This window comes from Xenopus tropicalis, chromosome 5 (genome assembly GCF_000004195.4).
Source record: "Xenopus tropicalis strain Nigerian chromosome 5, UCB_Xtro_10.0, whole genome shotgun sequence".
In the NCBI taxonomy this organism is placed as follows: domain Eukaryota; kingdom Metazoa; phylum Chordata; class Amphibia; order Anura; family Pipidae; genus Xenopus; species Xenopus tropicalis.
Genome location: NC_030681.2, coordinates 110,707,493 through 110,723,183, shown reverse-complemented (window position 1 = coordinate 110,723,183; position 15,691 = coordinate 110,707,493). Strand labels below are relative to the sequence as shown.

General features: G+C 37.5%; 1 long non-coding RNA gene across 1 annotated transcript; it reads left to right on the top strand.

The window, feature by feature from the left end:
- The first annotated feature begins 643 nt into the window (after nucleotides 1-643).
- LOC108645401 lies at nucleotides 644-6,058 on the top strand. The gene is made up of 4 exons (XR_004222748.1): nucleotides 644-693; nucleotides 4,518-4,581; nucleotides 5,520-5,604; nucleotides 5,804-6,058. It is a non-coding gene; the product is annotated as an uncharacterized LOC108645401 (long non-coding RNA).
- The last annotated feature ends 9,633 nt before the right edge of the window (nucleotides 6,059-15,691 follow it).

The window sequence follows — 15,691 nt, the reverse complement described above, 5'->3', positions numbered from 1 at the left end:
TGGTCATCTGTTTATAAGCAAAAATCTTATTGGTTGCTAATTGTTACTGCTCTGGGCAAACTTAGTTCCTTTTATTACATATGGGGAACACTTCAAATTAAATTAACAACTACAAAAATGTCACTGTTAGGGGCCATGCTGTTGAATTTTCATGTTGCATGTTTGCCCCTACTTTTAACTTCAGGTACTGCTGTTAAGGCAAGGATTTGGGAGTTACTGTAAAACAAGAAAGCTAGGGTACATAAGGAAGGTAGAGTTCCGATTTTACAGAGGTTTTCAGATGCACCACTGATTTTACACTTTTTTTGCTTTAAATGTAGAACACACCTTTATAATGTAATGGTATTAGTATCACATTTCCTAAATCTAGTATGAATCATTTAACTGTGGGCTTTCTTTCAACTCCTCAACCCAGCAATATAAAGAAGAGCATATTCACTGTAAAGCGATTCACTCTGACCTCATTATAACACAATGTAACAACCAGACTAACCTATTGACACAAAAACATCATTATAAAAGAAGGTAAGGAAAGACAAGACTTTTTTTTTTTGTATTCAAATCTTTATTAATGCACAAAAACTTGTTTTATACATATTTCCTTGTGGTCTTAAATACTTTTATATTGTACATTCTTCATTTAGGTCTATTCTGCAAGATTTGTATACAGTAGGACATATAAATTTCAACAAGGTAAGTAACTTAGTGCTATGAGATAATTCTGTATTAGTACTATCTACTATTATTTTGCTTTGTCTTATTCGGTAAATGCATATTTCACAATTTGTCATGAATGTTTAAGTATGAGACCCATGGTTGCCAGGTTTCAATAAATTTTTGTGGCGTGGGTGATAAGGAGGATGTGATTTCCTCCATAAGATAAATTTCGTTTACACTCGATAACCATTCCTCTACAGTGGGAGGGTCATCGTTTCTCCACTTCCTGGGAATTAGGATTTTAGCAGCTAATATCAATTGCATCAATAAACTCTTTTCAAATATTTTTTCGGCTTTATCTGTATGTAGTAGCAATATCATTTGGGGGGAAAACCTTATCTGGCAACCCAGGATCTCACTACTTATTTGTTCAATCTGTTCCCAGAAGGTTTTCACCTTTGGACATGTGTACCAGATGTGGGAGATTGTCCCACTCTCACCATTACATCTCCAACATTTATTATTCTGTATCAAACGCATTTTGTAAAGTTGGGTTGGAGTTCTGTACCAGTATGATAAGATCTTGTATGAATTTTCTTGGAATTTGTTACTTATGGAACATTTCGCTACAGTTCTGAAGATTCTTTCCCACTCTTCTTCCACTAGGTCGATCTGGAGTTCCGGTGCCCATGTGCGGGTGAAGTGAGGTAAGTTGGCATATTTACTTTGGATAATAATTTTATAAACAGTTGAGATTAGATGTTTAGGACTGGTGTTCCTATTGCACAGGCGTTCAAGGTCCGTTAGGGGTCTAAGAGGTTGCTGTAGGTTATGTAGTTCTTTAAGAAAGTTCTTTATTTGTAAATATCTCCATGAATCCTTCTTAGTCCAGGTGTCTTTGTTGATCATTATTGCTGGTGGTTCTGTGGCTGTTGCTAGGACATGTTGTAACTGTAAATTTTGTATTCCAAACGCATTGTTCATGCCTTTGTCCATGATTCCTGGTGGAAAGTCTAAATTGTCTCCCAGTGGTATAAGTGGAGATGGGAATGGGATAAGATTATATTCCTTATTAAGATTTTTCCATGTTTCTGTTAGCGCTTGAATTTGTGAGTTTTGGCCTATGTGTAGTTCCTTCTTTTTCTCTTTGTTCCAGACTACATTTGCTAATGGATGGCCTGCCCATTGGTTTTCTATTTTTATCCATTGTTTGTCGTTGGCTGTATAGGTATGTTCCACTAATTTAGACACAATACTTGCTTGGTAGTAGGAAAAGAAATCTGGTAACCCTAGGCCTCCTTTCTCTTTTGGTTTATATAGGATGGTTTTTTTGAGTCGCGCTTTTTTCTTTGTCCATATGAATTGTGACACCATGTGTTCCGTTTGGTGAAAAAAAGGTTTGGTCAAGGTGATTGGTAGTGTTTGGAATAGGTATAGCAATTTAGGGAGTATTGACATTTTGATGATGCTAATCCGTCCCGTCCAGGTGAAATGGTTGTGGTTCCAGCTTTGTAGTTGGGTGGATAAGTTGGATAGCAATGGTTTGTGGTTGTGTTCATAGATTTTGTGTAGATCTGTCGGTATGTGTATTCCTAGGTATTGTATTTTCTCTGTTTGCCAATGAAATTTGAAGTTGTTTTTTAGTTGAGTAAGTAGGTTCCCTGGGAGCACTACTGGAAGTGCCTCCGATTTAGTCATATTGATTTTATAGTTTGATAAGTCTCCATAATTTTTGAGTTCCTTCATTGCTATTGGTAGGGAGATGAGTGGTTTCGTTAAGAAAAGGAGCAGGTCATCAGCAAATGCTGCTATTTTGAGCGGTTCCCCTTTTATGGTGAGTCCTGTTATATCTGGGTTTTGCCTTAATGCAATCAGTAAATGTTCCATACAAAGGACATAAAGGAGTGGTGAGAGTGCGCACCCTTGTCTGGTACCATTTCGTATTGTAAATGGTTCTGAGAGTATACCATTAATTTTAATTTGAGCCCGTGGTGTTGTATAGAGTGCCATAATTTTATTTATGAACATTGTACCCATTCCTGAGTTTTCAAGAACTTTTTTTAGGAAAGTCCAATGAACTCTATCGAACGCCTTCTCTGCATCCGTTGAAAGAAGCAGAGAGTGCGTTCGATGTTCTTTCGCCCAGCACATCATGTTTATTATCTTCATTGTGTTCTCTTTACCCTCCCTGCCTCGGACAATGCCTGTTTGATCCCTGTGTATCCATTCTGGTAAGATGGGGTTGAGTCTAGTTGCTAAGATCTTTGTGTATATTTTAAGGTCCAGATTCAATAAAGAGATGGGTCTGTAACTGCTACAATTGGTAAGGTCCTTCCCGGGTTTGGGTATGACTGAAATGTATGCTAGCAAGAATTCCTCGTTCAGAGGTTTTTCGGGCCCAATCTCGTTAAAACAGTTTGTCAGCATAGGGGCTAAATAATCCGATAAGTTTTTATAAAATTTACCAGAGTATCCATCTGGGCCTGGTGCCTTCTGGAGTTTTAAGTTTTTAATTACTTCTATGACTTCGTGGAGTTGGATGGGGTATTCCAGTTCTTGTAATATATGTTTCTCTATTCTTGGTAATGCATTTTCAGTAAGATAAGTTTGTATCTTATGTTCTAGTTTTATTTGGTTAGGATGTTGGGGAATATTGTAAAGGTTTTTGTAGTAGTGTCTGAAGGCTTCTGCAATTCTGTTTGGTAGTAATTGCATAATGCCTTCTTCATTTTTCACTTTATGTATATATGTATCTTGTTGTTTCTGCCTTAGTGCTCTAGCTAACAGTTTACCCGTTTTATTCCCGTATTCATAGTATTTTTGCCTAAGTCTGGTCATTGCATATTTGGTAGCACTATTGGATAATTGTTTTAATTCTCTCCTTTTTTCCGTCAGCAGTCTATAGGTGTCTAGTGATAGGTTTTGTTGGTGCTGAATTTCCAACTTCCCTATTTCTCTAATTAGCTGGGTTGTCTTTTTTTGTCTATCTTTCTTTATTTGTGTGCCGTGTTTGATCAAAATACCCCTTAAGACGCATTTTAATGCTTGCCATTTTGTAAGATGAGAAGTTCCATCTGTTTGTGTGTTTTGTTTATAATCTGTAATTGTATCTATAATTTCTTTGTGGCAGTCTAAGTCTTCTAGTAAGCTTTCATTAAGTCTCCATTGCCAGGTGGAGGGGGTTTTGTTGGGGATATTTAGCTTTATTTGTACGGCTGCATGGTCGGACCATAGTATATTGTCTAAACTGGCTTCTTTTAGCCAGTGTAGGTGATGTTGTGAAATAAATACATAGTCTATTCGGGCATAACTGTTTTGTGTGCTTGAATAGTGTGTATATTGTTTTGTGGTTGGATTATGAAATCTCCATGTGTCAATCAGTCGTAAGGACTGCAAGGATTTGGAAGCTGTTTTTAATTTAGAAAGTGGGAGTACGGAGCTTCCTTTGGAGGTGTCATTTTGTGGGTCTAAAGGGAAGTTTAGATCACCCCCTATGATGCATAACCCATTTGCAAAATCTGTAATTTTTTCCTTGAGTTTGTTCAAGAAGGGAATCTGGTTTTTATTTGGGAAATAAACACAACCTATAGTACAGGGTGTGTGGTATAGCTGACCTTTAATGAATAGGTATCTACCATTGGGATCACTTAGGGTATTTTCCAGTTGGAAGTTTAGGTTCTTGCGTATTGCTATTGCTACCCCTTTAGTTTTTTGATCTGGGTTATTACTATAATACCATTGTGAAAAGGTGCCTAGCTTATGCATTGGTTGTGGAGTATTTTTGAAATGTGTTTCTTGTAATAAAATAATATCACCCTTTCCTTTCCTCATTATATTTACTATTTGCCTTCTTTTCTCAGGAATATTGAGACCGTTTACATTTAAAGAAATTACTTTAACAGTGTTATCCATTACTAAATTGTGGTAAGTATATTTGTTCACATCTATGACATTTACCATTGCACTTATTGTATTTCAGACAGTATAGTTTTACCTTGATAAGACAGTATTCATAGCAAAATTCAACTTGTATAAAACAATAACAATAAACTGATTCATTAGTTTAAACCATAGCATTGTTAATAAAAACATATTATGTAACCTTTCAGAAGTTGGGCTTTGTGCTCTAAGGCAGTTTCTCCTTGACAAATCATTTGTCTTGCCCATATATCGGGGGGGTGGGTGTGCCATACCAGATTAGGCTTCAGCTCAGCAGGTACTTATTAAACTTAAGTTTTTAATTTCGTGAGGGTGTGTTTCCCTTGTTACATAGCACATCATTTTTCATCCTGTATCCTTAGTTTTGTCCTGGGGAGGTAGCTTTTCTGGTGTTAGTTTCATCTTTCTCCTTTTGGATTTAGGCGTAGTTACTTCCATCCATGGTTCTTTGTGTTGTAGGGAAGTGGGTTTGGGAAGCTGCACAAATTTGACCCATTCTATCAAATCCAGATTTTCTGCTTTGCATGCTTGCAGGAATGGGTGTATGTCTTCTGGGGTTGTTAGGGTATGTGTTTTCCCTTCTATTGTCGCTTGGATGGAGAATGGGTAGCCCCAGCGAAATAGGATTTGTCTCTCTTTAAGCATATTTGTCAGTGGCTTCAGTAGTTTCCTTTGTTGGAGGGTAAACCAGGACAGGTCTTGTAAGATAGCAATTTCTGTGTTTCCATGTTTAACTACTTTCAGTTGGCGTGCTTTAGTTAGTATCTCTTCCTTCTTTGTGTAGCTTAATAAGCAGCATATAATGTCTCTTGGTTTTTCAGTGGGGAGACCTCGTGGCCTTAATGTATTCTCTCAATTTGCAGATCGTTAGCAGGCTGTTGGCCTAGTATATCATTGAATATTGCTTGTACTGTTTGTTTCAGAATCGGCTGGTCTATCGACTCAGGAAGGCCTCTCACTCTTAAATTGCATCGTCGCCCTCTATTATCAAGGTCCTCGACTCTGCGGGTGAGTAGTTGTATTGCCCTGCTTTGTGATTCTGTAACCGTTAATAAAGATTCTAAAGTGTTTTCCACTGACTCGGCTCTATGTTCTATGTCTGCTGTCTTGGAATACAGGGCAGTGATCTCGGCCTTTAGGTCCCCCACTTCCTCCTTTAGCGTCGTTTTAATTTGCGTCGCTAAATCAAGGAAATCTTGTTTTGTAGGCAGAGTTTTAAGATATGAAAGAGTACCTTGATCTGTATTAATGGATTCACATTCAGAGTCTGCGTCTGTGCCATCCGGTTTGCCTGTCTCTGAGCTACCCTCGTGTGCGTCGCTGTCTTGCTCCGCTGGTGTTAGAAACTTTTTCAGAAACTTCTGTGATTCGGTAAGTCTGTTCCCCTTTGGTTCTTCCCTTTGGGGATCTCTGTTTTTACTGTGTTTCCCCATGTTTAGTAGGTTATTTCCTCACGATTGGATCGAGCTGTGTCACAGCTCCTGAGCTAAGCGTCCATCTTAGTTGGCGTTCAGCCACGCCCCCTGAAAGACAAGACTTTTATGTGTTTTCATCACTTATTCAGCTGACTGATTTTAACTAGTATTAAAGTAACCCATGGCTTAGAAAAGGGACAATGTACAGGTACATGAATGTGAATGGGAGTAAAAATCTCTGGAAAGAGCTGTGTAACATGTCAGTGCTACATAAATGAAAGATAACAGATAATAATAATATTTTGATTTAAAAATGAATTTTAACTGTGTTCCTAAAAAAAAAAAATCTAAATTTTTGTTATGAACAGGTAACTCCCAGCTCTTTTTTAGGTTAGTGTCCTATTGACATACCTCTCCCTTCCCTTACCTACCTAACTAACTAACTAACTAACTAACGTGCATCAATCAGAAGTGCAAGATAGGGCACAAGATAGTGCTGTATAGAGCAGTGCCATGTACAGAGCACAGCCAGACCTTGGTCACAAATGCTTTTTAAAAGAACACAAATGGTCAAACTTTGTGGCTTTAACTTACATCTGGGGGTCAAAGTAAATGGTCCCTTTTATGACGCAAGATGTACTGTACAATCAGAATGGTCGACTTTTTATCACACCAACCTGGTGGTCTGACAACTTGGAATTCCAGAGGCCCTCAGTTGTCTGTACTGATCAGATGGGCCAGTAATTAGGGAGTATCATACTATCCTGTGTGTAATCAGCTTTAGAATTACTGAGCGCCACCCTTTGGCTTAATGGCCGATAAATTCTACCAGTTAGGACAATTTCTACTAAACAACTGCCCATGGGATTTCCCTATGTCATACATATATATTACAATCAGCTAAAAATGTTCATTTCTTTTCCATTCATGTACTTTTTAAAGCTAGTCTTATTCTTCATGGCAGTCTCCTTTAATGTTCAGTCTTTGCAAACTTGATTTCCAATATGCAACATTTTTTCATGTAGGTAGAGATTCAGTAGGCATCATTCTGTATCTATCAATTCTGTTTGATCTATGGATTTTGAATTTAACACTTTCTTTGATTTAAAAAGATGTTAAAGGAATAATTCAGAATTGGTCTAAAAACTTTAAAAAGTTTGAATCATAACCGATAGCCTTCTTTGGTATTCAGCATTCCAGACAAGTCCTTATTTTAGTTGGTTTGGCATAATGAATCCTAAAGTCTCAGACCCCCATATGTAATAAAAGGAGCTAAATTTGTTTTTAAACAGGTAACCAGTAAATTCTATTTGCTGATTGGTTGCTATGGGTTACTGCTACTGGGCAAACTTAGTGCCTTTTATTATATAACCCCAAAATAATATTTAAATTGATTCATATTTAATATTATCAAACTGTCCTATATGAATTCTATCCTATAGAACAAATTTTGCTAAATATTCCCTCTAACTTTCATGACTGTTAATTATCATTGACAAATGGTGTACCCTTTTCCTTTAGACTTCTTCTAATACAATAGATATGTTATAATGCAATGTATTTACAATTATAATTAAGGTGATTTGTTTGAGTTAGTAAAATCTAACAATGTGCCGTTGTCCATTTACCTAATATTTTGACTTAACTAAGCCATTTGTTATTTTGTATGTGTATTTATAATGTGTTCATAGATTTCTCATCTGTATTTATCCGGGTTAAACTAATACATTTTGAAAAAGCAATGGTATTGTATAACTTTTCATACACAAAAAAGGGAAAGTCTGTACTGGAACAACATGTTATTTCTCGGTAGTGATGAGCAAACTTTTTTGCCAGGCATGGAATTGTTACAATTTTTTTTTTTTCCATCAGCCAATGTTTTAAACAATCTACCGCAAAAGTTTGCAGAGTGAGAAAAAAAGTCACATCAAAAAAGTTATGGCCGACTAAAAATAAGTAGTGCCTGCATCAAAAAAGTTGCATGGTTGCCGACAATTTTGCGAATTTTTCAGCAGTTTTTGCAAATTTTGCAAATCAGTTTTCGAATTTTTCAGGGAGGCGAAACGGGACAGATTTGTTCATCACTATTGCTTGGTAATGCCAAGCAAACATTTAGGGGCACATTTACTAATCCACGAACGTCCGAAAAGCGTCCGAATGCGTTTTTTTCGTAATGATCGGTATTTTGCGACTTTCTCGAGCATTCAATACGAAAAAGTTGCGACAATTCGCGAAAGTCGTAATGGCTATGAAAAAGTTGTGACAATTCGCGCAAGTCGTAACGGCTACGAAAAAGTCGCAAAAAATACGAAAAAGTCGCAAAATGTTCATTTTCCAATCCGAATTTTTCCCATTCGGATTAGTGGATTAGTAAATCAGCCCCTTAGCATTTGTCATGGTAATTTGGCCACTGGGATGCTATGTTTCATTTCATATTTTCATTTTACTGCTACAGAGCTACTAGCATTATGGCTTTCAAATAAATTAGGCTTTCAATATAAAACAACAGAGGCCCGCAAAGTGTGATTTACCTGGGATTTGACATAAATATGATAAATGAAGTATGTTTCTTTTTTTTCAGTTGCACATTATTTAGGAAGTCATTGGAGGAAATGATATCCGACACCCCTAAATAGATTTTAGTAAATAATCTGGAAATCTTCATCTAAATGGCAAGTGACCTAATTCCATGGTTTTTATTATGTGTATACTTTTTGCAGGGGCCAGTTAGTTCCTGAGCTCTATGAGTTTGATACAGCAGCAATATAATGATGCAACATAGGATTTCACAAATAACCATGTAGGATGATTTGTTCAAAGACTTGCAAAAACATTTTGCTTTCAAATGTTTGGCAGGAGCTAGTTGGAACTGTCAAACTTCCTGGGCTCTGAATGACTGCACTATAAAGTACTGTATGTAAATCTCCTACAGAAAACACCGACAGAGAACTGTCCATGATGTTAGAAAAGTGAATTAGGGGCAGACAAAGAGCATCTTGGATAATTAATCAGTAATCTTTAAAACTCTTTTGACTGTCCTCTAATGGTCTGTATTAGCCAGTGATCAGTTTTGTTATTATTTATTTGCTTTAGAGAGTAAGGGGATGCAAATACAAGACATAACAGTTTACATATAAAGACAAACATTTCACCAGAATAGATGAACAGATTCAATAGCATATTATTAATAGATAATAGGGCAGGTTACATCAGACATAATGGCACCAGTAACTAAGGCTGTAGAAAAATTACCTGTCAAAGCACAGACAAATTTAACCCCTTATATCAGTGATCCCCAACCAGTGGCTCGTGAGCAACATGTTGCTCCCCAATCCCTTGGATGTTGCTCTCAGTGCCCCCAAACCAGGTAGTTATTTTTGAATTCCTGACTTGGTGGCAAGTTTTGGATAAATAAAAACAAGATTTACTACCAAATAAAGCCCCTGTAAGCTTTGTGTGCATAGAGGCTGCCTAATAGCCAATCTTAGCCCTTATTTGGCACCTCCATGAACTTTAATGATGCTTGTGTTGCTTTCCAAGTCTTTTTACATTTGACTGTGGCTCACGAGTAAGAAAGGTTGGGGACCCCTGCCTTATATGATGTAAAAGATGACATAGTAATCACTCAAATGAAATCACATTATCAGTAAAGAATTAATAGGAATAGCATATTCATGGCATATGAGGGCTTGTATCCTTTCCTAGGTATCTTGTATTGATAGCATAACTTTATTTTATGTGGGTGGTTCAGTGCCATGTGTTAGAGCAGTGATCTCCAACCAGTGGCTCAGGGGCACCATGTTGCTCATCAACCCCTTGGATGTTGCTCTCAATGCCCCCAAACCAGGTAGTTATTTTGGAATTTCTGACTTGGTGGCAAGTTTTGGTTGAATAAAAACAAGATTTACTACCAAATAAAGCCCCCTGTAAGCTTATACTGTGCATAGAGGCTACCTAATAGCCAATCTGAGCCCTTATTTTCCTCCATGAACTTTTATGATGCTTGTGTTGCTCTCCTAGTCTTTTTACATTTGACAGTAGCTCACGAGTAAGAAAGGTTGGGGATCCCTGTGTTAGAGCATATAAAAGGGTAAATTAGTTGCTAGTTAGTCGGGTAGTAATCTTGTTACAGCTTGAGGCACCGGTGCCATTCTGTCTGCAGAAATTAACAGCAAAATGGAAGCTCAATTGCTTGCTGTGAGTATTTCCTGTCATACCTTGTCTACAAAAACCAGCAACCTGGAAAGGTTATTAGTAGTGATGAGCAAATCTGTCCCATTTAGCTTCACCCAAAAATTCACAAAATGCATCATTTCTTTGATACCCGGTGAATTATTCCATGGCAAATTTTTGCACCCATTTGCGGAAATTCAATTCAAATCCATGCCTGACAAAAAATTCCGCTTAATACTAGTTATTAGACAAATGGATGAAATACTGTAATACTTCCAAGAGGAGGACTTTGGAAATATAGTGGATAAGTTAAGATGTATGTTCCAAGAAGGGGTGTGTGTCTGTTTATTCTTAGGAGACGTAGAACTGGGTTGCAACTAGGACAATAGATTCTGATCCTGGAATTGGAAACTACCCTAATGAAAAGGAGCTGTTTTTGTTAATGACAGAAGGCATGGAGACCAACATCCCTCCTATTAATGCTTTTTGGACTCATATGCATCAGCCCCACTGAATCTGTGCAACTTGGAGGAACAATAACACCAAGGAATGCAGTATACTGATATATCCAAGGCTATTGTGATACTAATATCTACAGTTAGTACTAGTGGTTGTATTTATAGTTTATGTATGTGAGTGTATAGATTGGTAGGTGTGGGTTAGGTGTGCTGGGTTTACTTGGATGGGTTGAACTTGATGGACACTGGTCTTTTTTCAACCCTATGTAACTATGTAACTATGTAACTATATTTGTACACATGGACTATCTGTGGGATACTCTAGGAAAATTCTGCAAGTTTGTGACACATAGGGGCCCATTCATTAAAGTACGAATTTCGGATTGTTAAAAGTACGATTGGAAAAATTTTGTAGTAACCATGACAATTTCTGATGTGTGTAAATGGTTGTACGTGTCATGCTTGTATGAAAATATTGTGGTTGTGCTCCAAAAGTTACGAAATATTCATATCTGAACGATAGTAAACGGCGCGAAAACCTTTGTGACTTTGAGACTTCAATGCATGATTTTGGAAGCCTTCTATAGGACTCAGTAGCACTCTGCAGCTCCAACCTGGGCAAAAGATAGTCACGATACCGAAGCTTGAATGAATTCCAAAATGTTCGTAGTCATTTGCTTCATAGAAAAAGCACATGTGGGAAAAAGTTGTGCAATAGTGGTGAAATCTGCAACTTTTCTGACTAGTCACACGATAATTGGAATTGTTTCTTATTGTTGCACAAAAGCCAGCGGCAAAAATCCAGTTTTAGAGTACTGTCAAATTCAAAGTTGCATGGTAAATCTTAGAAAAGTTGTGACTTTTGTTTGTTTGAGCAACTTTCAGCACTAAAAAATCCTAATCAGAAAAAAACACTCTGACTGTTAGTAAGTGGCCCCCTTATCACTTATGTCCAAGAATGGCACCTACATCTTGTGCTAATTACTGATTAAAATTAATAGAAAATCCTATCCCTGACCTCTAAATTCTCTTGCCTGCACCCCTTAGTGCTCATGCACTTGTATCCAAGACAATGAGAAAATGATCCCTTAATATACCCCTCATGCAAAATATTCTTCATATAATTAATAGTAATGAATAAAATGAATATATTTTTAACACCAGATAATTCTTTTATTTCTTTGAACAGAACAATGACATACAAAATGTGATTGGTTGCCAAGTCTTACTGCCCAGGTGCAAAATTGCAAGCGTTTTTACTAAGTGAAGAAGTGAAGGAATGTTAGGCATGGAACGATTTTGTTTCTGATGCTGATTTGACTGGTTATTGTTTTATTGGGCAGAGCAACATTAAGGCAGTCAAGAGATAAAAATTGTGAACTGTAGCAAGAAATTATTTTATAAAAAATGCAGGTAAAACTATATTTACAGACATGCATATTAAACCTTGTATTGTTAGTTAAGATTGAATGAAGAAGACTTTTGCCATGTGTTAGTATCATTTATATAAATATTTGTTTCACAGTCCAGCTGTAACACTTTGTCCTCTACACAGCAACACTTAGGAGAAAGTGGTTCAAAAGGTTGAATGTTCTATGTCAAAGCTTTGGTCAAATGGTTCCCTAGAGATATCTGTTTGGAGAACTCTTTCCTGACTTGAGGGATAAGGTCTGACCTCTTGAAAGAGAAGAGATTTGATACCTGTCTGCTAGCTGACTTAATTAAAAGAAACTAACCCTATGTGAGGGACCTTTTATGTGACCCTGGCAAGAGGATTTCTGAAGATTAAGCTGCAAAATTAAGTGCCTGGGGATACTGGGAACACCAATCTGCTATACACAGCATGAATTCTCCTGTCTGAGCTTTAGGTATTTTGTATACCAGAGGTACAGTGAGCAAACCATTGGCATGTATGGCACAGAACATCTATATTTAAGAAATATGTTTATGGCTCCACTGTAACTACTAATTGAGAACAGAGGGAGATCATCATTATATGTATTATCCAAAAAGGTTGAATCCTACAAATTGGAACTGATAAAATTCTTGTTTACAGATACTCAGTCTAAAGATAATTTTACAGAAATGAACTGCAGATGAGAATTAGTGAAAAAACTATAAAGATGTACAAACATGTCATTGTCTCAGGGCAGAACACACATTTATCTACAATACCACAGAGTGATTTCAGCTTCCTAGTCTTGGGATTTTTGGAAAAAAAAGTTTAGCTTGACAACCTAAGTGCTCTAATGGGGTGAGGGTTAATGTACCGCTGAATTGATTTCTCTCTTGTCAGGAGACTGTAATATGTTGCTGAGGTTTGTGTGGTAACCACTAACTGATGGTTTGAAAAAACAAACATTTTAATAAAGAAATATATATGCTGAGTTACTGAGAACAATAATAAAGAACAATAAGTTCAGAGATGTATTGCATATTGTCCCTGGGGATGTACAGCTCTCGTGTTCTAACCATATTTCTTTGGAATGAGTAGGTTACAAAGCCACTCAGTTTTCTGACCGATGCCATACCATATCATTATCAGGACTGTATTTATATGTAGGCACCTGAGGGCCTGTGCCTAGAGGTGCCCCAGTCTCTGCCACCAATTTCCATAGGAAATCCAGCGATGGAGCTGGAGAGGTGAGGGGGTCAGTTAGCGTTGCGGAAGTGATTTCACACACGATGCGCATGACGTGTGTGACATCACTCGCATAATGTGTGTGATGTCACTTAAGCACAGTAGTAGGGCCGTTTTTAGGTCCAGTGCCTAGGGTGGTGAAGGACCTTAAAACAGCCCTGGAAAAGCCCCTGCCGGCACCAGTCTTCACCAATGTCTTTTTGGGGCCTCAAGACTCTCTGCATTGGTACAGACAAACTCACTACAAAGATAAGACTTATGCAGATGAGTTAAAGACAAGGGAGAAAAAGCACAAACTAAAGGTCCCCATACACTATAAGATCCGCTCGCTTGGCGATGTTGCCAAGCGAGCGGATATTTACCCGATATCCCCACCTACGGGTGGGTGATATCGGGTAGCAAGTTGCTTTAAAAAAAAATAATCCGATCGTTTGGCCCTGGGGCCAAACGATCGGATTACAGTTGCGGCCATGAGGCAGTCAGTTTGGGGACCGCATCAACGAGCTGATGCGGTCCCCGATCCGACTGGATTTTCTATCTGGCCAGGCCGCTCGTTTCTGCCCATACACGGGCCGATTAGCTGTGGAATCGGTCCAAGGGACCGATATCGGCAGCTTCTATCGGCCCGTGTATGGGGGCCTTTACACAGGTCAAAGATCAGGGCCGGTGAAAGAGCAATAGGGACAGGCAAGGGCCAAAACCCAGTAATAATTGTGTGAATTACAAGGGTTTTGGCAGGATCTGATTATCAGAAGCCAACTTAGTCACAGACAAAAGGCAGGAAAACTAGTGATAATAGTAAAGGGAATAAAACAAAAGATTTAATTCTATAAAAAGGCACGTAATGGAGCACATTATGCTGATCTTCAACACTGGAGTATGTGCTTCTGAACACAAGATGGAGCTAGGATCGATATTCCTGCTTCACCCCTCAAGCACACTTTATACCAACCAGGTTCAAAAGACAAGTGAAAAAGAAGAATGTTATTATGTTATTATACATTTTGTCTGCATCTAAATTTATACTTTAAAGTGTCATCAAAAACCATAAACTCTGTTGTTGGCTAGTGCAATCGGAGAAATATTTTACTTAGCCAGGAATTTTATATTTATATGTTCTGAGTAGATGGCAATTATATTCAAGGTGTATAACACATATACAGATTTTTAGGGAAGTGTATAAAACATAGGGTTTCTTTAAAACAGATTAGGAAAATGGTTCCATTTCTGTTAATTTAGATTGCACATGTTTATTCTTCCATTATTTGTCTGGCAATTTTATGGATAAAAAAATCAAATATTATTAGTGAATCTGACAGATCTAGGAGTTGGCATAAAATGTTTGTAAAGTGCTCATAAATCACCCATGAGCTGGCAGCTAAAAATAGTATTATCAGAATTAAAAACGAATGCTCATAATAATCGATTTTCTCATCACTGTTTATTAGTAATACCCAGGAATTTACACTAATGGTGATAAAATGTTTCATATTCTTTAGAGTTTCCAGATGCAAAGCTCATTTCCAGCTTTTGATAACTAAATGGGATGTTTTTAGAACAAGAAATTTGTTTTCATTCATTTGTATTAGAAGAGAAATACTGGTTTGTTGTTATATTATATAATCTTTAAAAAGTATACAGACATACATTGTAAGCTAAAAATGCTGCTATACACAAAGGTTGGGGCATCTAAGTGCCAAGACTGGATCTGTTATAGTGCTCCAAAAATAAGATCTGAGTTTCTTTTTGAAGAGCTTAAGAAAGTGTTCCTTAAAGGATAAGGATTTGGGTAAATGTTTTGGCAACTACTTGAAAAATGAGTAGTAATTATAGAAGGTGGAAAAAGACCAGGTTTGGGCAGATAACGATAAGGCTTAGTCAGCTTTTGTTCAGTCTGAGGTGATGTTCATTCATCCAGGAGGAGATAGATAGGAGGCTATAGATAGATGGGTCTGAATTTCAGTAGTTAATGAAGTGGGTGTAGCTTTATCTGAATGTTGTCTGCATACAAGTGATATTTAAGCCAAATGACCAGAGGAGATCTTCCAGGGAAAGACTGTACATAACCTTAAGGCAGAGAAGCAGACAAAAGGATTTGTTAGCATAAAGAGAAGGATCTATTTGAGAGATAGGAAGAGAAACACAATGCAGCAAAAAAAGCAAAACCTCATAACAAACACTTATCTTGAGTGATACTGTAGTTACGGTAAATGGTGCATAGTGTTGGAACAGACAAAACTGACAATGCAGTTACCAGATACAAGTGAAGTTGCAAAATTATAAACGTTATAAAAAAAACAGTGCCTAGCGCCCTCTCATCATTGCACCCTAGGGATATGCTTCCTTTGCCTAACTTTGGGCTGTAACCCAATAACCATGGGCTTCTCTAAGTAACTAAAGCTGACCAC